General features: G+C 39.6%; 1 protein-coding gene across 3 annotated transcripts in view; it reads right to left on the minus strand.

Moving 5' to 3' along the window:
- The window catches only part of LOC123969108 (voltage-dependent T-type calcium channel subunit alpha-1I-like), a 232,829-nt gene extending 206,338 nt beyond the window's left edge, over positions 1–26,491 (minus strand). For all 3 annotated transcript variants that reach the window (XM_046046199.1, XM_046046198.1, XM_046046201.1), the window contains exon 1: positions 26,399–26,491. The gene's annotated coding sequence lies outside the window, so the exon portion shown is untranslated. The remainder of the gene's footprint in view (positions 1–26,398) is intronic.
- Between the last annotated feature and the right edge of the window lie 879 nt (positions 26,492–27,370).

Below are 27,370 nucleotides of genomic sequence, written 5' to 3' on the forward strand. Positions count from 1 at the left end.
ACAGTGAGATAAAAACAAATGCACACCTATATATGTGTGTATAAAATATCAAAGACTTTGGTCATTTGTTGTAAAAACTGTAAAAGTAATCTATCTAGTAGTCAGAATCTACTGAATTTGATCAAACTGCTTGCAGTTAATTGATTTTAAATAGAAAATAGAAGATAGAGACAATGTATGTGTGGAGATCTTTTCTTCAAATAAAAAGCGCACCAGGAACATAAAGATTAAATGTAAGCTCGTTGAACAATGGGAAGGCTTTATTTGGAAACATCTGGTCAGGAGGTGTTGAGTTAAGCACAATAGCTTAACAACAATTAAAAAAACAAAAATGGAAACATCTGGAAAAAAGTAGTGTATGAAAAGGCCTTTGTTATTGCGCTGATGAAATTACCGCTGTGGAAATGCACATGCAGTGAAAAAAAAAAATCAAGCTAAAAAGTGAAATGCAGCTTTGAGTTTACATCAACAAAGTAAAGGCCTATCTCTCCAATAACGTCCTGGTTCCCTCTGCACTTAAGCTAAATACTGCTACTACTTGTGAATTTAAAGTATGTTTGATTTAAGTTTAGATACATATATGTTTTCTGTACATTGATTACCTTAATGATATATATAAAAACAGAAAAGCTGAGCTAAGTTTTAGATTTGTCAAGAATTAGATGAGTTTCATTGTTCATGTGCTAAGTGTATATGACATGTGTCAATATACATTCTGAAATTAAAATATGATTTTTTTCACTTTTATGTAATAAAATCACTTGTAAGTCTACTTACAAATCCTGCAAATATTCAAATAATTTCACAATTCCACAGGCATGCCTGAATTCCAGGCTAACACACATTCTCTTTCACACACACACACACACACACACACACACACACGTTTGCCACTTCAGCTATTTTCTGTGACTAGCCCTTCTTAATGAGGAGAGAGATATCATCCGCAGGTGTCACCAAGCTTGCGGTGAAACCCTTCAGGCAGCACCTGTGAACACACCTCCTAAAAACTGCAGCCTTTTCAGGCAGAAACACACTTTAATGTAAATACCATGGCTGGATAAAACTGCAGGTCAGCGCTTTCCTTTTTCCCTCCTCTAAGGAATGATGACAGCCTTTGGGGTAACGCTAGGATTATCTTGGGGTCATTTCCACTGCCATATGCATTCTTTAAAAACAGCTCCTGTGAGTTGCCAGATTGCCCAGCTTTTCAATTTAGCTTCTCATGCACGCTGCCTATACATGAGCTGCCTTTAACAATGTGCAAATGTCTGTCAGTCTCCACTTCTGAAAAATGAGTCAATTAGTGTAGGTGCCTTGGAGGAGGCTCTGTATCATTTTTCCCATTTTTTCACTCACACAGACACATGTGCACATACTGCACATTAACACTGCAACTGGATTGAGAATGAGGTGGAATTCAAAGCACAAAGCTCTATTACAGGGTGTTCGAAAAAGATTAACGCCAAAATTGTTTAGTAGAACAGTTCAGTTTCACTGCCTGAATTTCTTAACCTTTATATTATTTTTTTTTTTTTTTTTTTTTAACCACAGAGTGATTGCAAAGCAGGGTGCTGTTTTTCATTACGCTCTGCTTCACATTCATCCAGTGGCTGTCACTCACCACTGGAAGCTGCTGGGAACACCTACAGTATTTCAATGAGGGCAACTGAGCAACGCCATTAAATAGTTGGAAGTACAGTTTGACTGACAAGGCCTTCTGATATTTGTGTGTCCAGAAGAACAGTATAGGGTTTACTCTTATATTTTTTTGGTCATTGGCAAGGGGGAAAAGTTACTAAAAGAGCATTTCAGCAATTTTCGGATACATAAACATTCCAATAAAATCAATAGTAATAAAACTGTGAAAATGTTGCTCTTTTAGAATTGCTAATTTATAATTTGAAAAATCTGAAAAATGCATTTTTGATTAATAAGTAAGCAAGTAAGTCAGTAAGTGTAGCACACAGCACATAATAGAAATGATGAGTAAGGACGTAGAAGTTCAGCAATATGAAGTTGGATATATGCAATTTTAAATGTAAGATCTTTCAGGGGCTTCAGAACCGAGCCCTGGGAGACACCTCAAGACAGTGGAGAGGAATCAGACACAAAGTCTTTAACAGAGATGGTGAAACTTCTGTCAGTAAGATAAGGTGTAAAGCTATATAATGCTAAGCCGAATATGACCACCTCACAAACACAGAGCTGAGGTCTAGAAGTATTAGCACAGAGTACTCACCCACATCAAAGGACATTAGAATGTAGTTAGAGACTCTCAGAAAAGTGGTGTTTCTGAAACCCTGACTGAAATGTATCATAGACATTGTGCCTCTCCGACGCTGCTGTAAGTTTGTTGGCCACAACCTTCTCTAAAATGTTGGAAAAAGTGGGATAGACATGGCCTTAGATTGGGACTAGGTCTTGTGTGCAAGTCTCAGGATAAATACTTGAGACTCAGTGTGCAGCTAAAGCGACCCATTACAGGGTTGTGTGGGGGGATAATATAAAAGACCCTCCTGTCTACCGTGGACTGTGAGCGAGTCAGGGAGTTTGCTAAAATCCTGTGTCAGCAATTCAGAGAACTGGTTGGATATGTCGTTGCGGCCAACATACACGACAATGTCCTGGGTGAGTGTTTGTATGACCAGGATACAGGTAATTTTTCAAGGATGTCAGTCACCTTAGTGTCTGGGAGGCAAAAAGCCACCAATGTTTTTGTCCTCACATTTCTCATGACTGGGTCTCCAGTGATGAGTGTGGTTGGTGGGGGAACTGACAGAGTGAAAAGTGAGGGATGGACAGATCAGGAGACATCAGCTTTTTTTGGTGTAAAGAGCGGTATGGAGAAGTGAGCCATGTTGTGAGAGGAGTACTCGGGCACAGGTTGCGTCAGTTTGTGCAGGACCAAAGGTGATGATGTCCATAAACTTTTCAGCTTCCTTGATCTGGTAAATAGTGGAAATTCTTCTTTCCAGCTCTGCCAGCTCTATTTCCAGCTCAATTTTGTCAGGCAGGTGAGCGCAGATGTTCCAGCCAGACAGGGAGGTGAGTGGAGCCATGTATTGTACAGGGCTAAAACAGTTTAAAAGCTAGCACTAGCTGTAGATAGTAGCAACCGCTAACAGGAAGATTTCAAGCAGGGGCTCCAAACACTGCCCAAAGTGTTGTTCAAAGCCTGATGACTAGAATCCTTCCCATTGGAAAGAAAAATCCAAGAAGAGTAGTTGTTTCTTTCATTTCTCGGAGACGTGGCTGTGTGGATCAATCCCGGAATCTGCACTGCAGCTGGCTGGCTCTACAGAGCAGACCGCAACACAGAGCTTTCTGGCAAAACAAAAGGTGGAGGTATCTGTTTTTATATTACCAATGGCTGGTGTACCGACGTGACAGTGATTCAGCAGCACTGTTCTCCTGATCTGGAATTTTTTACCATTAACTATAAACGGTTGTACTCTCCCTGTGAGTTTGCCTCAATCACTCTGGTCGGTGTTTACATGCTTGCTTTACAAGCAGACAAACCCGGACTCCCTTGTTATTGTTCTTGGTGACTTTAACAAAGGAGACCTTCCCAAATCCAGACAGTTTATAATGTCCAACCAGAGAGGGGAACACTTTGGATCACTGCTACACTACAGTAAGTAGTGCCTATCATGTTGTCCCTGTGCTCCACTGTGACACTCCACCTGATTCTTGCATACAGGCAGAAACTAAAGCTCTGTAAACCTGTAGTGAGTACATTAAAGAAATGCTCCAGTGAAGCTGTAGAGGAACTTCAAGTGTGTTTGGACTGCACTGACTGGGATATTTTCAGATCTGCTTCCAACAGTCTGGATGAGTTCAGACTGCGTCCACATCGTTACGCACTAGAGTGAGTTATAACAATGACAAACCCTGGTTTACAGCCAAACTCAGACAGCTAAGGTTGGAAAAGGAAGAGGCATTTAGGAGTGGAGACAGGGACGGGTGCAGGGCGTTAAAGTACAGGTTTAGCAAGGAGGTGCGAGAAGCTAAACAACTGTACTCAGAGAGACTAAAGAACCAGTTCTCGGCAAATGACGCCACTTCTGTCTGGAGGGGCTTCAGACAGATCACAAACTACAAACACAAAGCCCCCCAATTCCATCAACGACTGTCGCCTGGCAAATGAGCTGAAACAGTTCTCCTGCCACTTCAAGAGTCAATCAAACACCATCCCCCGTGACTCCTCTGCTCAGATTCAGCCCCAGTCCACAATCTCCTCCTCCCCCTCCTCAGAGTTGCCCTCTCAGCTGACTCCACCTGCAGGTGGATCACAGACTTCCTGACGGACAGGAAGCAGCACATGAAGATGGGAAAACATGTCTCTGATTCCAGGACTATCAGCAGCAGTTCCCCTCAAGGCTGCGTTCTTTCCCCTCTGCTCTTCTCCCTGTACACATAGAGCTGCACCTCCAGTCACGTACATCAAGCTTCTGAAGTTTTCAGATGACACTACCCTCATTGGGCTCATATCTAGTGGGGATGAGTCTGCCTACAGGTGGGACATTGACCATCTGGTGACCTGGTGCAGCCAGAACAGTCTGGAGCTCAATGCTAATGAAGACAGTGGAGATGGTCGTGGCCCAGCCCCATTATATATTATATATTTCTACATTTATGTATGTCAACTGTATGTTTGTCTACGTGTAGCACCTTATAACCAAAGAAAATTCCTCCTACGGGTAAAACACTACTTGGCAATAAAGCTCCTTCTGATTCTGATATCTTTTGTCTTACCCAAGTCTCAAAAACTCAGTCTCTCATTATCTCATCTTTTCTCCAAAGGGGGTTTTAGGAGCAACATTTCAGACTGAAGTGATCTCAAAAAGATATACAATTGAGATCATAGTGCTTTCTCAAGAGTTAAGAAAAGAATATTCTGAGCAAAGACATTTCCTCTGGGTTAACCCAAATAAAAGATTGAAATTTTAAAACATGTGACATAAAAACATGGCCTAAAACTGGATAACAGTAAATGTTAAAATATAGCCTCTGACAGGTAGATACAGACACTGACATGTCGGCGCATGCACTTAGCTCCATAACAAAGTCATGAATTCGCATGACAAAGCTTCCATTCAGACTGCAGCCAAAATAGCCTATGTATTCTTCAACTGCCTGTTTGTGCATATTCGATACGCACCTAGGAACCTTTTGCAAGCACTTGTTTATGCCTGTTGTTGCTAATTTGCATCATACTTACCATCATACCTGATTTTATATCTATTCTATGTTCTATAAACAAATTAACAATCCACACTTACTTTAGTATCAGCTTAAAGGCAAATGAAAAAAAACAATATATTTTCTTATATCATTAGTTAGTAGCTGTACAGAACATAAATTGCTTACACATCTGTTAAAAAATCTTTGATTGTTGGCAAATTGATTCAATCCACTGATTTCAGCCCCAAAACTTTTACATTAATTTTGGCATTCTATTATTTTCCTGGCAACCCAAGGTCCAAACGTGCAGAGTAAAGGTACAACAAATTTTGATCCAAAGCTCCAGGAGCAGATTCACCATACATACATCATACAGCTGTCAGGACACAAATCCAAAATTTTGGAGGCCAGACAAAATTCAGTTGCACTGGAGACCATTACCCAAAAGATTTGGATGTGCCGAAAGCATCAGCGTGACAGAGCTGGAAAGAGGCTGAAAGTGTGTGGCAGCGGGGGCTAAATGAATTCTTAATACCACACTGCATGGCGTCACTCTTTCTAACCCTTTCTCAATGTCTATCTGCCTTTTCTCTCTCTAGCCTTCTCTCTCTTGTTTTTATTGTATCCAAAGAGACACGCAGGAGGCAAACGACCTCTGGTTTCCATGGCAACCAATCGACTATCAAATGAAGGTCACAAATAGTCACAAAGAGAGGGGAGAAGTATAGAGAGGGACAGAAAGCTGAAGAGAGAGGGGGATAGGGGGACATTATTTTGGTTTGGGTCTTTGGTGTCCTTAAGTGAGACTCCATCATGTCATGAGTGCATACATTTTTCTATCAAGCTAATGCTACAAGAGGAGCTCTATTTGTGCTCTGCTTTAGAGACATTTTATTTAGAAAATATGATCAGCCACTGAACAATAAACAAAACTTTGAACAGAAACCTCACATTGTGGTGTGGAGTTTCAAACATCAGACAGGTTTAAGTATGTTAAAGAAAGAAACATAAGAAATGCTCTGACGTTCCTTCAACAACTACTGAGCTAGTTTAGATTAGTTTGAAAGCAGTAGTTCAACTTTTTTTAGGAAATATGTTTATTGGTTTTTTTTGCTGTCTTTCCACATGTGAGATAAGCAAGTCAATACCATTCTCGTGTTAAGTAGTGAGCTGCAACCTGTTGCATCAACAGTGTGGAAGTTCAACCATAGGCTAGTTATAAATTATTACTATTATTACTACTTTATACATTACTTAAATAAAAGCAGTGGCAACATGTACATGAGTTACAACATAACTCAAAGTAACAACTAAATAGTTACATATATAACAACAAATACACACATAATATATATATATTTATAGATAGTTTAAGCTTAATTCTGTGCCTTCGGTGGCTCATGCCATCCAAAAAGTTAATGTGCACGGTAACCATGACTTTATGTCCAAATTTTTGAGGTTCTGACCCAAGTAATCATGGTGCAACCAATTTTAGTAGCTGATTTAGTTACAAACTAACTTGTAGTTACTAAGCCTCTAGTGTCGACTGTATACCCTAACTTAGGAGAGAACTTGCAGGAGGTGTTTAGCTTAGCATGGCATAAAGACTGCTAGTACAGGGGAAATAGTATGGCTACGTCCATAGTGCAAAAATATATTGATCAAGCTAACTAATTAACATGTTATATCTTGTTTGTTTAAGCCAGGCTGAAACAAAAGTGCAAAAAATGCAATTTGTGATTTTAGGGAGAGTGACGTGCCGGAACAATCTTTTCTGAATAACATCCGGGAGCAGTGAACAGCTTCCCAAAGTTTATGTAATTTGACCAGGTTTGTTACCACTGAACCTCTTAACAGAGTACGCTGTCAGTTTAGCAATGCTCTCAATTTTTAAATAATGCATAATGCATTTCGACCACCAACAGTTCAGTTGGACATTCTGTTATGTTATGCTAGTAACAGCTAGCTTCAAGCCACAAGCAGAGAGTAGAAGCAGGCTAGAGAGGTCTGCTGGAAAGCTCGCTTCTCTCCAACTCCACATTCCTAGACATTTTCAAACTTGTAGACTTCAACCCCAACTGATGCTGACTCAAGTGACATCACTTGAGGCAATTTATCAGATTTAATGCAGCTCCCTCTGGAGCCACTGAAGCTTTTTACAGCGTTTTATATTTCATATATGCAGAAGAATGTTCCAAGACTTTGATGTGTAAAATCAGTGGAGTAGGCCAAACCAAAACCTGTGCTGACAACCCTGGTCTATAAATGAAGATGCTGCACAGAAGTCCTGATCACATGATAAAATTTAGTTCATCAAGTAATAAAGTAGATCCAACTGGAACTTTACCTGTAAATGTTTTTACTTTGTTTGAAAAGCAACAGCAGTTTAGACTTTGCTGCTGCTCTCAGCACATAAAACAATTTATTCTAGAAACATTTACTGCTTTAGTCTTCCTTTTTTGTTGATTTGTTGATCTCACCTCAAACTGTTCTCACATTGCCATCTATCTTTCAGTTGCTCACTCTCTCTCTCTCTCTCTCTCTCTCTCTCCGCTCCTCCTTTATCTTCTCCTGCATCACTATACAATGTTTAGAGAGGCTGGCAGGTCTTTTTCTTTCCTGGAATTTTCCATCAGGGGTTCTTCGATCCAGTACAGCTGACTGGATAAAGAGAGGATGGAGTGTGCGTAGGGGTGATAGTCTGTATATGTGTGTGTGCTGGACTGCTGTAGTAAGTACCATGGGATATCACGCAGTAATGCTTCGAAGCATCTCATGTCAGCTTCTCTTTTCCCTAAGCAGTCAGGTCAGAAGAGTTTACACTGGACACACATGCGCACACACTCAGAAACACTTGGAAGGTAAAGGTTATGTGGATAGTTTTTTGTTTCACTTTATACATTCATACTGTCCAGTCAACAGGTTACTTGTCAGTCTGTATAACTTCATGTTTACTCCTCTTGGTTCACTTGTAAAACGTCATTGTGAACAAGAACCAGTTTTTCACATTGATCAAATAAATATTTTGAGTTATTAAATCTGTAATTCGACTCAAAAAACTTACACAGTTAAGTCAGTCTTTTACAAGCTTGTCGCCATCTTGCTGACACAGTTTTTCAAATATTGGCAGCTAGACTGCTAGCTTCATGTGTGCGGAAAGATGACATTCACCTTCTCAATCCTGCCAAATATCTGATTTGTCACGTATTTCACCATCCAAACAGCTGTCACTGGGCACACCACCAAATGTATTTCAATCACTGAAAAAAATCAGAGATTCAAAGATCTGTAACAAGAGTAGGGCATAGACTGAATGCGAAGCAAATTTAGAAGCCATGTTATTTCATACATGCACAGATTTGAATGGAGGTAAATAGATGTCGGCTCGCTCTAGGCAGAGTACATTGCACCAAAATCCTGTCTATGCAAGATGAAAACATCTCAGAAGAAGAGGTAGCAGAAGAGTAATTTTAAATAATTTTGACTCTTAAAAATTTCACCAACACACATACTCAAGCCGGAGTCTATGCATTTGCGAGACAAGTCTCTATCAGCCTCTGCACTGCATTTTACAGTGTGTGCTAACAAGCCAGATTTGTATTTTGGAAATATGCTCTCTTCTCTCTATTTTGTCTTTTACCACTCCCATAATTTGCTACGACATTTTCGGAGATGTGAGGTCCTGCTCACTAACGGGGCTGAAAGCACTCCTTCAAATTGAGGAGGAACTCTAATAGTCCCATCCTGCTACCAAGTCTTAAACTGTTTTTCTTAACTGTAACAGATTCTTAAATAAATAATTCTTCCATAATTTAAGAATTACTCAACTTTCCACCTCCTCAAATCTCTGGGTTTTCTTTCTGTCTGTCTCCCACTGTACTTCTCCCCCAGATGACCTGTACACAGCTGCCATAGAATTCCTTAAGACAAGCTCTGCCCTGTTGCTGTGGAAACCAGCGCTGACAAAAATATTAGGAAGCCTCTGTTGTGTTTGCATCTGTGCCTTCTGTGTTTGGATTTGTGTATGTCGGTTTGTATTGTGGATAACACACTCATGCCCACGCGCAAAAAGGGAATCCATGGTTTTGGTTTTATTATCAGTGTACAATGAGTTAATTTAGCAGTCCATCTCTTCCTGTAAATAGACTCAGATAGATAAACTGCAGCAATAGGGAGGCCTGAAGGCATGGAAAAGGACCGATTAAGTTCTTCTGGTTTACTAACAGCTGCCAATTCAAGTGTTTAGTTGATGTGATGGTGAGATATAAGGAATAGAGGTAGCAGGGAAATACTCAGTGTGCAATTGCAGATAGGAGCCTTTTTGTAAGACAGGAAAAGGCACAAACATGCACACCGAGCAGGGATGAAAATTCTGTTGTTGTTGGAAGGCTACCCATTGGTGAGTAAATATATTCAGCATATAATTTCTGACGGTAATTAGCAGCAGGCCGGCGTTCTTGTTGGTTTTGTGTCGCACTTAAATTGGTCCCCGATGTACCAAGGTATCTAAAATTGTGTAACACACGGATAAGGGGAGTTCATTGGTTGCTGTTTATGTTCTTTTCATGTTACTTGTGTTTGATTAGTGTAGATTTGTAAGGGGTGGGCGTTAGGGGACAGGCGACAGGAGTCGGGGGGGAAAGAGGGGAGAGTGAGAGTGTAACCGCTTTCGTACGGGGATCAGCCCCGAAAGATTATCCGCAGCAGCTTTATCCCGTGTGAAAAGCCCTTTATCCCAAAACCATGTGTGCTTTTAAATAGCATTCTGGCTTTACCTGAACCAGCGGCGTGCCGCGGCATGTTGGTTGCCGTGAACTGCATGCACCTCGTGGCTGGGGACGATCATTTGTACTGAGAAAAGAGGTGGATACAAATCTCAACAGGTAGCCTTCATCATGTGTTCTGCCGAATTACGCATTCACCTCTTAAAAGGTCCTTTTCAGATACTTTGCTCTGCGCACTGATCAAACGGGGTTATCACCGCATCTCAATGAATGCTACTTCTACTGAGTGTAATAAAATATTAACGACTCTAAACGTTCATAAAATACATACTTCAAATCATTTATCACCAGTGATCCACCCCACAAAAGGATATTATAGCGTTTAAAAGCAGTATTTGGAGGTGCATGTAATTCTAATTACAAAAGTTGTACTAGGAGTGTTTTTAACTTTTAGCTGGGTGGTTGGTGGTCCAGTCAGTGTCTGACACACTGTCAGATCTTCTAATGGTCCTGCTGTCCTCCCCAGAGATCAAGGAGAATGATCCATAGACTGAATAAAAAATGTTGTTCCCACAAAAGCTGTCAGAACCAGAAGGCCAGAAGAGGGTGATTGTAGAAAGTGAGCAGTCTGATTAGCAGGTTTCAGTTGAATGATAAAGTATGACAAGAGTGAGCAGTGATAAGAATTAAGTTGAATGACTGATAAGCCTCTTGTAAGTTTATAAAAAAAATTACTGTCATGTTTATAGACATTTACTATCAATAATATCATTTCGCTTCAAATATCACTCTGGTCTCTTATTTAAGTTTGTATTTGACATAATATCTTATTATCTTGATTAAAAGGACAAACAAATGTAGGCCTATATGTACACAAAAGGCAAATTATTATTTTGGCCGGTGGATTTTTTCATCTCCCAGCCACCTTGGCAGATGAGCCAAAAAGTTAATTTCCACCACTGAAACCGAGTCTTCCTTTGGACCATCTGGTGGGATTTTCTCTGCTTTTCTTCTCTCCTCCCCCCCTCCCTCTCTCTCCCCCACCCCCTCTGTTAAGTAAGATGCAAATGTTAATTGTGTAGGTTTCCTCTCCTGCCCACGCCCACTGTTACACGCCATTTCCATTCTCCAGTACTGCCAGTGTTTTGTAACTGAGAGCAATAGCAAAAAAAAACTAATAATAATAAACTGAATCACCACCAAAAACTGCTTTAGAGCAAAAAAGTACTATGACCAGATACATATTATTATGTATTACCATATAACATAACAGATACAACACGATAAAAAGTCATACTAATGTTTACTATATGTTAAATTAATGGAGGAAATATATGTTTTACTATTGATCTGCTTCATGGAAGTATCTGAATATATTTCAAGGCTAATTATAATTCACACAACCGACTTTCATTTCATGCTGAACGCTGAAGACAGTTGGTACCTAAATAAAACAAGGTAAAGAGAACAAATGATGGCGCTGAACCTAGATAGAAACAATAAGGGAGAGAATCAGAGGGAAAATTAATGTAAGGGAAAAAGAAAGTGTTGTGAGTGGACTAGTTACAATCAATTAGTCAGAGCAAAATGCTGATGTGTGTGTGTGTGTGTGTGTGTGTGTGTGTGTGTGTGTGTGTGTGTGTGTGTGTGTGCGCGCGTGTCTTGTACTGTAAACAATAGTAACCAACAGTAGACACATGAGCATCTAGTTTACAAGAGTAAACTGGCTGTAATGGCCTTTTAGCACCCGTGTGTGCTGGAGTTAGGTGTGTGGATTGTATAGGATACGGGTGTGCTATGAATATTCACCTAGCGTTCAGTGTTGAATGCAGCTGTGGTATCTGGTAACAGAATGTTATAGGATTATTTGAAATGATAAATTGAATTAGTGATTTTTTTAATGTTTGAGTACTTGTTGATAACCTTTCCCAAAGATATACTGCTTACAATTTTCATGCAGTCAAATTGAACAATATTACACATGGCACATGGCTGCAGCCTTCATGAAAGCGATTATGGACAATCAATATTTATATTTATATTTAATATTTATTTATGCATATAGAATTGGAAATGGATGAATGAGACTGAGATGAGAAATAAGAGATGTGGCAGTGGACACCTTTCCTTATTTTAAGATGATGGAGCATGTTAGATTAATGTCAGCAGCTGTAGATAAATACAGTTCATCAGGAGGCTGATGAATCTCAGAAGTGAACAGACGATGTTCTGTTAAAATGTGATAAGTTTCATTCATTCAGACAACTTTATTGATCCCAAGAAGGGCAATTCCTTTGTCCACACATCTATCGCTCTCAATGTCAATGTTTGTCAATACAACGAGAGAACAAGCAGCAGTAAGTTTAAAGGTTCTGTGAGTATGTTTTAGTGGCATCTACTGTGCATGCACGTGCTCCACGGATGTTCCTATATTCCGAGTTCTGAAGTCATTTTTCAGACTTTTCAGCGTGTCCATGTGCTCTGAAGTGGGAGTGTGGAATCAACATGGACAGATCTGTGGAATTCGCATTAACAGAGTGCATAAACAACATAAAGACATCTAGTTCACTCTACATGGACAGAAAACTAACCGTTATAATTTATTACATATTACATGTTTGCTAAATATGTATATGCAAAGTTCTGTGTACTTTTGTGTGTTCTTTTTGCAATAGATTTAATGAGGAAAGAAAAAGATTCAGAATTTTCCTAAATCACATGAATGCATCATCAATCACCGCTCACCCCTCCATTCCCAAGCATGCGGGAGAAACTACGGTGGCTGACACGCTCTGTTGGCTCTTGTGCTAAATAATAGTCCTCCATTTGTCTGAATTTGTCTTCTTTTCTTATTAATACTAAACCAGTCTACTACTACTTCTGCATCTTTATCATATGTATTCAACGTAGTGATGAAACATGCCCTGTAGAGCTGTTTGTCCATTTGGGCTACTGGCAGCGTAACATGGCGATGCCCATGTAAGAGGACCCGCAGTGTATGTAGATAGAAATGGCTCATTCTAAGTTAATAAAAACATAACGGTTCATTATGTAAGGTCTTTCTACACCACTAAAAGCATAGTTATAGATATTATATTCCATTTCTGTCAATAAACCCTCATAAATATTACACACTGAACCTTTAAAAGAATGTAACAGTCATTTAAAATGACTAATGTCAGCATTTAGTAGTCTTGTAGTGGAAGGAATAAAGGAGTGTAGCGGTTTGTTCTCCTAAGGGGCATATTATAACACTGGCCTGAGGGCATTACAGTGAATTCACTGGACAGAAAATGGTCAGATTGGTTGATAATTCCTTTGCTTTCTATAGCACCTGTTTCACCCAGCAGGAGCACAGGTCTCTTTGCTGGGCTCCAATTAACGTGGTGCAGACTTTCACAGTACCATTTAGGCTATTCTTGAGACAACCTATTACACCAGCAAATAAACGAAAAATTTAGAAGGAGTTTCTATGAATGACTGATACGCTTCGTATCACAGACACAAAAAGCTTCAGCATTAAGTAAATTGACTCTCAACTCAAATTTGATTTAAACACAGGGTCAGTTGTCAAACGTGGACATCAAACAAACACTGTTCCTAGATACTTATGTGTCAGCAATTTGAAAATCCCCACCATGTACTGTATAATGCTGCTTTTTGGTTTGTTATTATTCAGCCTGAAAGTGTTTTAAGTTTTTAATACAATGAGCTTGAGTGCTCAGTGTCACTACTTCTGCCTTTGCAAAGACTGTCAAGAGGCCATGGTGTTGACCACCTGTCTCTCTATATTTCTCAATCCTCATACACCGGGGTGTATGTGTTACATGTGGCTTTGCATTTCTTGTTTTTTTTATTGTTCTGGGATTCTGGGAAGTCCAAGTTTTGTTCTTTGTTTGTGACATATGTGATCACACCCATGCTTTAATTCTGCTTCCCATTCCCTTTCTGCTATTATTTTCATCATATTTCCCCCCCAGAACTCCCCATATCCTCAATTTACTCCTCCCCATACTCCCTTCCTTCTTTTCCTTTTGTATGATTCCACGTTCTTCCTTAAACATCTATTCCCTTCTTAGCCTTTTAGATTTCATTTCTCTTTCCCTCTGTCTCTCTTTCTAGATCTATCTCTGCCAGGTCAATTAGTCTGGAGTCATTGGAATAAGTGTCTGAGAATGTTATGTCCTCCGCATTTTTGTATTGTTTAGCATCATCATAATTGGGCTGAGACATAACAAGGTGACACATTAATATTCATGATCTTAACAAGACGAACAGAGTGTGGTATCTGTTGGGCAAGTATCACTTTCAACAGGGACTAGACACTTTCTAAACTGCAAAGCTAATTTCGTTTCACAGAACAAAGGTGCACAAACATGCACTTGTACACACCCACACGCGCACACACACACACACACACACACACACACACATTAACGCATGCCACTCAACAGTTCCCAAGATAACACCATGCAGATAGCAATCATTGGAGGCGAGTGTTAATGACAGACTAATGACTATCATTTACCAAACTTGGGAGAATTGCTTTATTTGGGTCTGTCTCAGTTTTTTACTCTTCGTCTATCTGGAAGTTTATTACCAGTGTCCTATCTCTTCATAAAATCAACACTTATTTCTATAAAAATAAAACAAATTCTATTTTTTTGCAGTCTGAAGACTTTTCTGTTTTCATACACAGTTACCATTTTTGCTGCAGTGTTCCTTCATCACTGAAAGGAAGTGTTTGGAAAAACATGTTGCCTGCTTTAGTTAGAAAGGTAATAGAATTGTCCGTCTCCATAATCGTGTGCACCTAGTTTGCATTAGATAAAGATGGTCGGAGGAAAATGTAATGGTGCCTACATTGTGTTTTTTAATTTGCATATCACAAACGTATCTTTACTACCTAATACACTATTCCCCTTTCATTATTTAAGTGTCAGTTCTGTGTGAGGAAGGTTTGCACTTTATAGTCTACTTAAAAATTCCCACAATGGTAGTGTCCATTACTGTTGTGTAACCTCTCCCTTGTCAGTGATGACGCAAAATTCATACGTGTCTGAAATGCCATTTTACTGTGTCTGTTATATGGGGAATTGTGAATTAAACCAGCACATGATTTCAGACACACTTGCAGGCTTTACACACACACACACACACACACACACACACACAAAGAGAGACAGATGTTTTTAGTTATTGTGGCTGATTAGACCTCTGGTCATGATGAAGTTGGGTGGCGGTGCGCTTGGAATTATGTAAAGTCACCAAACTTAATTTACCAATAAGAACAATTAAAGTATTTGTTCTTCCGCTAGTTTAATTTTGAAAGCTCAACTGGACGTTGAATATTCATTTTTGCCAACTTGACCGGACGCTGCATAGTTATTCTTGCTAACTTGACCACAGAGTCGGGGTGTTGTATGCAGTTCAGATTGATCCCTTGGGTAAATTTGTGATGTTGGGCTATATAAATCAAATTGACTTTGGTGCCTCTGTCACTGGCAAATAAAGTGGAAACACTACAAATATTCTAAAAAAATTAAATAAAATTGACATGACTTTAAAAAAAACCCGCGATCTTGACTGCGATAATCCAAAATCTGTGTCAATTATTTTTATTTGTTTTCCATTTGTTATCAGCTCAGAGTAAGTTAAAGCCCCCCTCCAGCCAGTTTTAACTGCCGTTTTTGCCTAACGTCTATTACTCTGTTGAACTGTATGTAAAGAATTCTGATACCATTGCCTCCGCCGATGCATTGGTAAAATGGCCGTCAGTAAAAATGCGTGTTGTAGACTGTATATAAGACGGTGGCAGGTGAAAGTGCAACGCGTTTCTGTCATCTGTCCTCCAACACCGCACGCACAAATGAAAAAGAACAGCACACTGAATAAAAATAAAAATGAAGACCCTCTGTTAGCCAATTTTCTGCAATTACTATGCTAGCTAACTACACCTGGCTAACTACAACTTAGTTAACTTAGCTAACTAAACTAGAAAGACAAACCGACCATCAGACACACAGACACAGAGAGACATACCTACTGTAAGTTCTAAGTAAATTACATGATAAATTGGTTAGCTAGCTCACAGCGATGTTTATAGGTATGATGCTCTGACTTAACGAGGCCTGACGGCGTGACAGTTTTTTTTAACGAGGCATGACAGTGCGCCTGCGCAAGCTTGGAGAATGACGTATGACTTATGGAATTACTAAAGTCATACGTCACCACCCCGTTTTAACAACTAACTTTGAGCACAAAATTAAGCTATTTGTCAAAAAAATATTTGGCGAACTATGAAATGACTCAGAAAAATATGAAATATCATAGAAATGTCAAAATACACTGGAGGGGGGCTTTAATGACAGGAGTCCAGGGAAAGTGTCTGGGGAGTTATCAGAAAATAAGTTCAGCATCTAAGTGTTTGGTTTTCTGAGGATAGCCAGACAGGCTGTTATAAATAACAGACACACACGCACGCACGCACGCACGCACGTCTGAGGGAAACTCATAACCAGCACGGGGTTAGACCACAATCACCATGGCGACATAGACAGCTGTGAGTTGCAGAAAGGCAAAAGAGAGGGATAAAAGGATTGAGAGGTGGCAGGAGGAAGGAAACAGTGGAGAAAAACAAAAGAGGTGATGCTAGTGAGGTTGACATACAAACACACACAAATCCAACCCCATGTATAGGAACCTGCTGTGCTAATTACTGGGTCGGCGGTTCTTTGAAGGCTGCTGGTCACCTCGGAGGACCCCTTACCTATTCACACAGACACACAGATCTTGTACACCCTCTAACCATCTCCACAGGAGTCAGTGTGTTATTTCAGCGCCTGCAGGCTCAGTGAGTGATGCCAATCTGACAATAATGTGTATTGGCAGTAACCAGCATGGAGGCTGGTTGCTGAAGAGCCGCGATACATGACATAAAAGCACAGGGCTGTCTGAAGCGCTGGGGGTAAATGCAAAGAGGATATGACACATTGGTAGGAGTAATAGTTAAAGAGGTGCTATTATGCTTTTTGGCTTTTTCCCTCTCCTTTATTGAGTTATATCTCCTTTTTGTGCATGTAACAGGTTTGCAAAGTGAAAAAGCCCAAAGTCGAGCCCAAAGGGAGTTCCCATCTCCCACAGAAAGCTCTGCTCTGAACCGCTTGAAAACAGCTCGTTTGTAGTTCAGCCCTTCACTTCCTTTACTTGTGACGTCACAATGAAAACGCGTCATAAAGCTTGACAAGCGGCTAGTGGGGTCAGGCACGCCCTCAAACCAAGCTAGTCTGAGCAGAGGCCCTTTGGCTCGACTCACCTTTGTTTGGTTTTCCATTGTAGAAATGTTGCACCTGTACCTTCTTCCAGGTACTTTTATTCGTATCACCTCACCTCCGTTGAGGTTCCAAGCCAGCTGAGGGATACTAAAATGTAACGTGAAAACACGACAGACTGCGGATTGGTCAGAGAGAATATTCACTATTCACTGCATCATCATTGTGTGCGCCAGACAGAGGCCAGGTTTGGAGGTGAGAAATCAGCTGTGTAGATTTTGAATATTGACAGTTTTACAAGAAGTGATGGTGGAACAAAATTGTGCTTTAATATTTTCGGAGTTGAGGAGCTCCGCACGTGGCTTCGGGGGAAGCCTGCGGGGAGGAGCGTGTGAGGCCGGCCAGCCGCCCGCTCACAGAGCCCTCTGCTCCCTCCGTCACACAGACCGCTGCAGCAACAACGGCAGAGGAAAACACAGCTGGAAGGTTTTCATACCGCTTATCTGTCTTTACATTCTGAGGAATGTTGAAACGTTTTAACTTAAAACAGAGAAAGCTGTGTGGATCGCTGGTGTGTCGCATTGAACATTACGTCGCGGCAGTTGTGTGTGGTGTCGCTATGACGACAAGCTACGTACCATCTCTGGGTACTGTCTGCAATGGAAAACGGAGCAGGGCCGAGTAGAGTCGAGTCTATCGATTTGCACTATGGTAGCATTTTTCGGCAAGGCAGCATAGATCGACACCGGCAACAGTTCAACGCTTAGTCCTAATGGATGTGGAACAATGATGTTGTGTGGTTGTGAGTAACTTATACCATCTGCTAGGTTACGTTGGCAGTCTGAAACGGCTTTGATTTGGATCACACTACCTTGTTTCTTACGATCCGCCCTTCTCTGCTTCTGATTGGCTTGTAGTCCTTACCTGGGAACTGCGCATGTGCGACTCCCAACAAAGATTTTGTACAAGTAAGATGCATCACTCTGTAGCTCAAGAGCGGAGCATAGAACACAAAAACGGAGCTGCAGCAATGTGCAGTATGAGAAACATATGGTGTTTTTTAAAATTAAACCATGTAAACCTGTTCTGGTACAAACCCTAATTAAGATTTTGAACCTGAAAATGAGCATAATACCACCTCTTTAAATATGTGGGGTCAGCATCACTGTGTCATCTGACTTATTCATCAAACTAGCAAGTGTTTTATCTCCTATACATCAGACCGGAACATACAGGTACTTTGTAAAATGCCATGGTTTTGCGTCTTTTTAGAGGAGATAATGCATTTTCACAAGTGTGTATGCATTCATTTCTTGTTAACCAAACATCTGTTTTACAGACATGTCTAACACTTATTTTGTGACGATGCCTGAACCTGAGAATTTGCAATACCTTAATAAATTAAGGTTAATCATTCAGCTGTCATGCCCCTTCATTCTTCCCCTGTCCAAGTACGTCAATGACCCAACACAGTGGCCAAATATTGCTTCTCTGGACATCTGATTGAATACTAATAACCAACCAGTGAATAGCTAACTGTTTGAGCTAGGCTAAGCCTTACTTCAGCAGTCTCCCACCACTCAAGCTAGCTATACATCTGTAGTAACTGTCAACGGCATCACTGAGCTATTTACCACACGAGAAGTGAATATTCAGGTGTCTTATATGGCTCAAATTACATCTGTATTTGTATGTTTATTTGTTTTACGACATGCTCACAACAGCTTTTCTGCAGTTTCCTGTTTCTCTCATAATGTTCTGTCCCCCAAAAGGGGACGCAGCCACTGTTCCAGTCACTTGATGACGCAATGCAAGTGTGACGCATACCAGAATGAGAATAGGTTCAGCCAAACCTTTCTCCAGCGCTGGCACAACGCCAAAATGAAGTGTGGAGATCTGTGGAGAGGTCTGGCCATGTGAAACTAAAGCACACGTGTGAGTAATCAGCTAAACACAGCATGCCCACAATCCCCAAAAAGGATTAATTTTCCTCAGTTTAGACATGAACATTTTTTAATGTTGGCTAAACTAATTTTATTATACATACAGTATAATACCTAATTATTAAGTACAAGTAACACAATGTCAACCTAGGTACATACGTTGTTCAGAAGATTTTGTAGTTTTTCATTACTTTGTACTTTTTTAAAATTCAGGTGTGTGAATAACACACCAAAATAGTGTATTCTTCTTTCACATTTGCGTCCAATAATATCCATCACAGCAGGAATGGAAAATGTTCAATAAAATAACCTGAAGAATTCACTGAGGCAGTGTATTACTAAACAAAGCTCAACGATCCACTGACAAATCCCAAAGCAACACAAAAAAAATCCAGCCAAACCACATCTATCCATCATCAATCAATACCATCCACTTGATGGCATTGAGAACTACTGATGCCACTACTGAATTATTGATCGCTTCCTCTAAACAAATGGTCTAAATATTATAGATGACATTCTGCACAATAGGGTGAGCTACACCGCTGTAAAATTGGAAAGACAGAAGGGATTATTTATGTAAAAAGACATAAAGGCCCATCTAACCTGCAGAATCTACAGATGGACAGACTTAAACCTGCATTGCAAATTTTTTGTCTCACTCTTCTGGCAGTGGGAGCAATTACACAAATATTTTCTACGCCTGCCTACAGCTTGCCCCAGGCTCGTGTTAACAAAATCACTAAAATACAGAGAAATGTCCAGTTACAAAACATTAATCCATTAATTGGGTAAGGTAAAGTTCTTTTTATCAGGAGCATCAGAAACTTTTCTTGGATGGTTTTTCCACCATAATCCAAGTTGTTGTAGCCTACTCTGTTGTTAGTTGCTCCAGAGCCATGCAGAGATTGTGTCATCTCTGGGTAACAACCGCTTAATTGTAAACAATTTTCAATGATAAACATTCTGTCCAATCAAATGTTGTAGCAATGACGGATTGTGGAGCTCTCTATATGAATCTGGGTTGCTGGTTGGTCATTGCTGGTTGATGAAAAATGCATCATTACCACAGTGCCACAGACACCAGATTTAAAAACTCTGGTATACTGTAAAATACAGAGACATTTGCCAGGTGTAATCGGTGCGTGAACTCCGTTTTGCATTTAACCCCTTAACGCCTGAATTTATTTACAATCAAAAAATTTAAAAAATATATTTTTGTTTTCATTTGCTTTCAAGCTGATGTTAAATTAAGTGAAGATTGTTAATTTGTCTGTAGAACATAGAAAAGATATAAATTGAGGTATTTGTAGGTATGATGCAAATTAGCGACAACAGGCATAAACGAGAAACCAGGGCTTGCAAGAGGTTCCTAGGTACGTAACGAATATACACCAACAGGCATTGGGGGAATCCATGTGCTATCTTGGCTTGCAGTCTGCAAGGAAGAGGTATGATGCGAATTTGCGACAATCAGCGTCAAGGGGTTAACGGACATTCATTTTTTATTTCAAAGCCCAGCACTCCAGCTTTAGGATTAGATTTTTGCAATATATATAAAAAACTGCTAACCAGAGAAAAGTTTGGCACTTTGGCAACATTGTTTAACAAAAATGTAAAGGTGCTTAATTGGTACTATTTGATAATTAATTACTATAACAAACCATAAAATTACAGTTGAGACAGGTTTTTGTGACTTCCCTGTATTCCTTTTCCTCTTTGTTTCTTTCGTAAAAGGTTCTCTCTTTCACTTGACCAAAATATGTAACAATATTGGGAGGCATTCTTCTGTAAGACTTTGACTTTTTCCCCACATCTGACATTGCAAGAAACTGAAACCTTTGGCTTCATTCGTGGCTCGGGAACAGTGAACCTTTATTTTTTAGTACCAAAGAATCAGACAGATTTCCCAACAAATCCAACCCAATGACATGCACAAAATACATGTAAAATGCAGAGGGCAAAAGGGCTAGCATCAAAATGAATGTTGTGATTTAAAGGCAAAATGTAGCACCATTACTTTTAAATAAATCAGAGAGTAGATATATTAGAGAATATTATAATACTCTAGGATACCAATCCTCTACCTTTCAGTCTCTCTCCAGCCCACTCCTACATATGTTACACTCCACTCACATCAATGAGAGTCAACTAATTAAACCAAAAACTACTTGTGCTCTGTTCCACGTTCCTCTGAACTGAAATTTTATTAAGCTATCTCATGTCCCTGCCATCGCCAATGCTGGCTCAAACTGCTGTAAGAACTGAGACTTAAAGATGTAACAGAACGGTTAACTGGGGAAAGGTTGTCAATTAAAATGACTTGCAGCTTCTGTCAAGGAACAAATTGTCTATGAGTGAAATGGGATCCGCCAATGCTGTGATAAAAGATGGTTGTAGAGTCTGCAGATTGTATTGTATGAAAGTGTTCATTCCCAAACTTCTCTCCATTAGGGAAAGAAAATGCAGCTTGTAATTCAGTAAGTTTGATTTGAAGCTTGATTATTCTTTCCACAAATTCACAACTGCGTGTCTTATGACACATCACTTTGCTCATAGCACATATCAATACATTTGTAAGAGTAAATGGAAGATTTTATGATGTATGTATGTATGAAGTAATAACCTCCCAACTATATAATATCCCTATAGTCAGCACTTGGGTTGTTTTTGGAGCTCTAATATATTTTTGACCATTTATTACTTTGAAATATGTTCATAGTTCAAAGGTTTGCAGTTATTTTTGTAGTTAATGATAGCTTAAATTCCAAAGTTTAAGAGGCCCTGTAATTCCATGTCATGCATGGGTTTTTATATCTGTGTTTTCCATGCTCATGAACAGTGGGGTAAGGTAGTAACAATGGGCCCCAGTGCAGGCTGTTATGATGGGCCCTTGGGATACACCATAACGAAGCACAAACACTGCATTCGTGTCTAGAAAGGAACCCTATATTGGCAAATATATCTGCCTTGTTTCCTCGTTTTGCTACGTTTTAACAACTGATAAGATTAGTTGCAGTAAATACCTAATTTGCAGCTCCTTAAATTGATTTCTTTCCATATTAACTTATTAAATTCAGCAGTTCTATTTGTGTACGTCTCTCCATCACACACATGCTGCTGCTGCAGCAGCTGTGTTGCGTGCGCCTGGACACAGCAGTCTAAAGTAAAGTACCATCATGTGATGGATTTTAGAGTCGGTGTCACCTAGACTTTTGTATTTGCAAAGTACGGAAGTCAAAGAGAAAGTTATAAGGAGCATGGCCAGTGCAGGGGAGGAGTCTACTGTGCTGAAATGACGCATACTTTTTCGGGCAATTTCAGTTCAAAAACCTCCTGAATCATGACAGTCACATTCCTCTTTGACAGAGACAAGACGTTATGGTGAATAATAAAGAAAAGTGACCCGCTCATAACACAACACCATGTACTGAAAACAGGCCAGCTACGGTGCACACACAGTTTAATACCCAAAAGCACATCCACACTATTAAACAGGTAGGCCTCCTCAGCAGCGAGCTCACCCTGAAATGATATCAGCCTTTAAAACAATGTCACGGCAGCCACACTAAATCCACTGAAAAAGCACTTGTAAAGTTACTCATCTATTTGAACCTGCATTGAGTGAAATCTTTGACAATGTCCTCAGTAATCCAAAACAATATCTGGGAGCTTTGCGACCCTCTTTTTTCTCCTGTCTCTTCTTGAAACAACTTTTATGTGTGAATAGCATGACTGCTAGCTTGCACGTGTGCTCTGCTAGTCTAGTCAGATTTTGCGTTTCACTCGTTTTCTTGTCGTCTTGTCACATGATCCTTTCCACAAGAACCTTAAGATTGGGCATTCATTTACATATCACCCAGCAATCATCACTGCATATGTGGGCAATGTGACACAAATACCAAAGAACATAAGACTAAATTCATTTTGTTGAATCTGTGGAATCTATTTTTTTTATATTTCACTGTATACCTTATAGCCTACTGCTACTGACTGCCGTCAGTAGTTTTACCCACAGAAGTCTGTGGTGTCAGACACCACTGCAAAGGGGGAAATGAGTGTATGGCACATGATCGCCTTAGAAATATACAGTTTGAGGTGAAATGGATGTGTACTATTGATGAGATTTGATGTATTCTTACCATGTAACTGACAAAGACCAGCTCGTAAATCAGCGGGGCCGTTCCCGTTAAGGGACCCCTGTACAGTGCAAGCCCCAGTGCAGCTGCACTGTCTATACCTACGCCCCGAGATTTAACCCTACTTGGTTATATTCTATAATTTGTTAGCGTGTATTGTCCAAAATGAAATGATTTGGCTTTAACACTTAACAATATAATTCCAGTGTATTGTGTCAGACTAAAGGTAAGGGAGTGATACAGCCAAACAAAATACCAGTTTAGTTAGATGGCCTTAATGCCTAAGAACAATAACAAAACACCAAGCAGGAGAGAGACAGACAGGAAGGAAGGGGTGTTTCAGGGAACAAGGGAGAGAGGGTGGACTGACTAACATACAGATGTAATACTATACTATACTCTTTTTAGTTGAAGTTAAAATTATGAAGCATGAAAAGTGTTAGGTCAGTTTTGTTTCACTGTTGCCAAAGGACACACAGTATGGAGCAATAGTAATAGCAACAAATGGCTATAAATACAAGTGGAATTGGCTAAAATTCAATAGCCATCAAGGCTGAAAAGACACATTTAAGCTCATCATGAGAATATTCATGGTAAAACGATATTACAGCAATGGACTGATGGTAAAAAAAAATAATAATAATTGCAATGTAAAACACCACATGCAGATGTGTCTACCATCAGACTAGAGTCAATTGGAACTAGACTGGGCATTGGAAATTATCAGTAGCTATAAATTCTGTGAGCTGTGCATTGGAAAATTGTTGTACAATTCTCTATGTTTCTAGCTTATGTCCCTATCAAATATATTTATGTTGGTTATGGTTATGTATAATTATATGTTGCATTTCTTTGGAATATTTAGACAATGTAGATGCTAGTAATAAATTGCACTTTATTGGTGTTTCAGTAACTATCATCACCCAGGTGCATATTCTGCAGAAAACAACAACAGCTTTTAGAAAAGGGAAATATAACATACTAGTGAAAATTACTTTAAATCAATCCGATTCCTTAAATGAAAATATGTGTATTTTTAAGGGGAAATTTGGAACACACACGATATGCTTTTTTCCCCCCCCACATACACATACACACACACACACACACACACACACACACACACACACAAAAACATGCATGACTGAATATACTGACTCAAATGGATGTTCTTCTTGTCTTGAACCCTCATACAGAGAGAACGTAAAGGCATTAAAAAAAAAAAAAACATAGCTTTTGGTACCCAATCTGATTCACACATATTCATACATACTGACACACACACACACACACACACACACACACCATGAGTGGGATTTCCTTGTGGATGGTGCCTGTTCCCTGTCTGTGTCACACTGCTCTGTCAACATGTGGCATCAAATATTTCAAAGAGAGGTGAGGGAGAGCAGAAGGAAACAATACAGGATTAAAGAGAGGGAGGGAAACAAAGCTTATCAGAGCAGTACTGTCTAGCAAAGGGTTTAAAATATGTAAATTTTGCCTTCACTGAGGCCTTTTAGTGTTTTTAGCTGCAATTTTAACTTGTGAACTACATCAGCACGGTGTGTCTGTTGAGTCACGGTGAAATATGAAAACAATAATGATCAAAGAAGCAGAAAAATAAACAGGAGAATGGAGGCAATAAACAGTCCAGTGGGAGAAAAGAAAATGGGCCATGAAGCAGTGAAGGAGGATAAGGGGTGTAATATTTTTAAATATAAACTGAAAGATTGAATACATGTAGGGATAGGGGTAGCAAAAGAGAAGAGGAAAGGACAGGTCCTTGTCATCAGTTTGACAGGTAGATACAGTGACATTAGCATAGTGATTAACAGTCACATTAGCATAATGATTAATGCAGGCATTAGCATAATCAACGCAGCTGGAAGAGCATGGGAGAGAGCAAAAGAAAGAAATGATGTTGCATGTCAGAAGAAACTGGATAAAATAAATATAAAGTGTGTAAAAGAGCATATTTACATATATACACGCTAAGATAGATAGATAGATAGATAGATAGATCAAAATGGATGAAGACAGAAGATCTCTTTTTCCCCCCATCACACAGCTTCAACACTGTCCATTTCAACATGTCTTCATGAATAAATTCTCTCTTCATCCTTGCTGCATGTCTAGTTATGAGAAAGGAGTGTCCCAAAACGGGAGACTAGCTGTCAGGTCTATTCCCCTGACAACACAGCCACAACCCGTATCCTAGTAAACACTGACCACTGCATACAAACACTCTGAAAAAGCTAATGTACAGCCAAGCAATGTAAATTGTTATGCTAAACCTGTATATAACAAGCAGGTAGTACAACCAGTATAATACTTTGATCAGAAAGTGAACCCAGTTTTTGAACAGAAGTTGTTTCTCATCAATATCTAGTCTTTCTCAATCAGACCTCAGTCTGAATGACAAAAAAAATGTGGGGGTGGGGGGGTTGTTGGCCTGTCTTTGGCAACAATTGCAGTTTTCCTTGGGTATTCAAACAGTGTAATTTCCAGTGCTAGAATTCTGCAGTTAGCAATGCATCATTCCTCAAAGTTTCAGCAAAATACAAGTAAACTAATGCTGCACCACCTCCAGCCAAAACGTTTCACTGGCTAGAGGTTATGTGTAATTGAAAATGCCACAGTAGAGCAATGATTCCCTAAATCAGATCAGTGGTTCAGGTTTGTATGCCCTGAATCTGATCCATGGTCCTTTCCTATACATAGGGACACAGTATATGAAGACAAACCCGTGCAGTCACCAGTATTTCACATTCACTGTGCTTTGTGTGGATTCACATCACTATTTATAGCACATACAGATGGCAATATATTTTAACATACCGTGCAACGGTAGCAAGTTTTACATTGATTGCTGTAAAGCATTTTGTTACCTTTATTGAAAAGTGCTTTATAAATAAAGCTATTATTATTATTATTATTGTAGTGAAGGGCGAAAGCAGTCACCCTACCCGGATTCGAATCTGGGTCTACAGGATACTAAACATCCAACTTGACCGCAATGCCAAAGAGCCAGGCTCTTTGACAGCAATTGCGATCTCAAAGCATTTCACATATGCAAATATCATGGATATGGGCTTTTAGTTCAGTTATTTATGTTTTATTTTTTTAATACTCACCTCATCCTCTCCTGTCAGCCACTTTACTTCCTGCCTTTGTGTGTTTCCCACCAGTTTTGATTATCTTCCCTGCCCCAATTAGTTTCATCTGAGTACCTTCACCTGTTTCTAGTTCCTCCCCTCATTAGTGTATTTAGTCCATGTGGTACTTTGTTAACTGGTCCAGCCTTTTCTTTAGTCTTATGCTGTGTTCCAGACTGGTCGGAACCGGGATATTTACTAGTTGAAACTTCCAACATCAAAGCGTTCCAGGTACATGATGGTGCATGACGCCGAAAGTGAACGAAAACCATGGCTGACCGTGACAGTGTCCACACAGTTGCACCCTCAGCAGTGTTTTAGGTGTTAATTAAAAGGATGGCAGTTTAACTGCAACAACTGACTGATAAATAGTCTATACGTCGCTAGTTCTGTGTACCCCTCTAGCTAAATCAGTTGGTAATCCTCAAGTCAGTCAATGTTGTAGGTTACACTTCCTAATGTTTTGGCATTTTTAACAATAACTTTTATTCAGAGAAGATGACTTTATGAGATTCTGTAGCCAACTACCCAATAGGCCTAACATATTTCTACATCAATGTACTTGTATTGTAAGTGTTGTTGTTATGTGTTTTATTTTATTCTATTTTTTTACAGTGAAGCACTTTGTGACCCTTCTTGTCTGTGAAAGGTGCTATATAAATAAAGTTTACTTATTTACTACTTGCAGAAAAGGTTTTATTATATGACCGTATGTATTATTTTAATATAAATACATGCAAATATACTTTTTGTTGCCTTTTAGTTTATGTCTGTGAAGATTCTCAGTCATCCAGGTCAGAGTTATCCAACGAAGGTTAAGTCAACTGGTTAGGGCAACTGGACTTGGTTGAAGACCAAGACCAAGTCCAGTTGCCCTTGACTTTTAGGTTAGGGTTTACCATTTACAATGTGTGCTTCCATGGGCGCTGACATTGTTTTGTGACGTAATTC

Source organism: Micropterus dolomieu, linkage group LG04 (genome assembly GCF_021292245.1).
Source record: "Micropterus dolomieu isolate WLL.071019.BEF.003 ecotype Adirondacks linkage group LG04, ASM2129224v1, whole genome shotgun sequence".
Classification (NCBI taxonomy): domain Eukaryota; kingdom Metazoa; phylum Chordata; class Actinopteri; order Centrarchiformes; family Centrarchidae; genus Micropterus; species Micropterus dolomieu.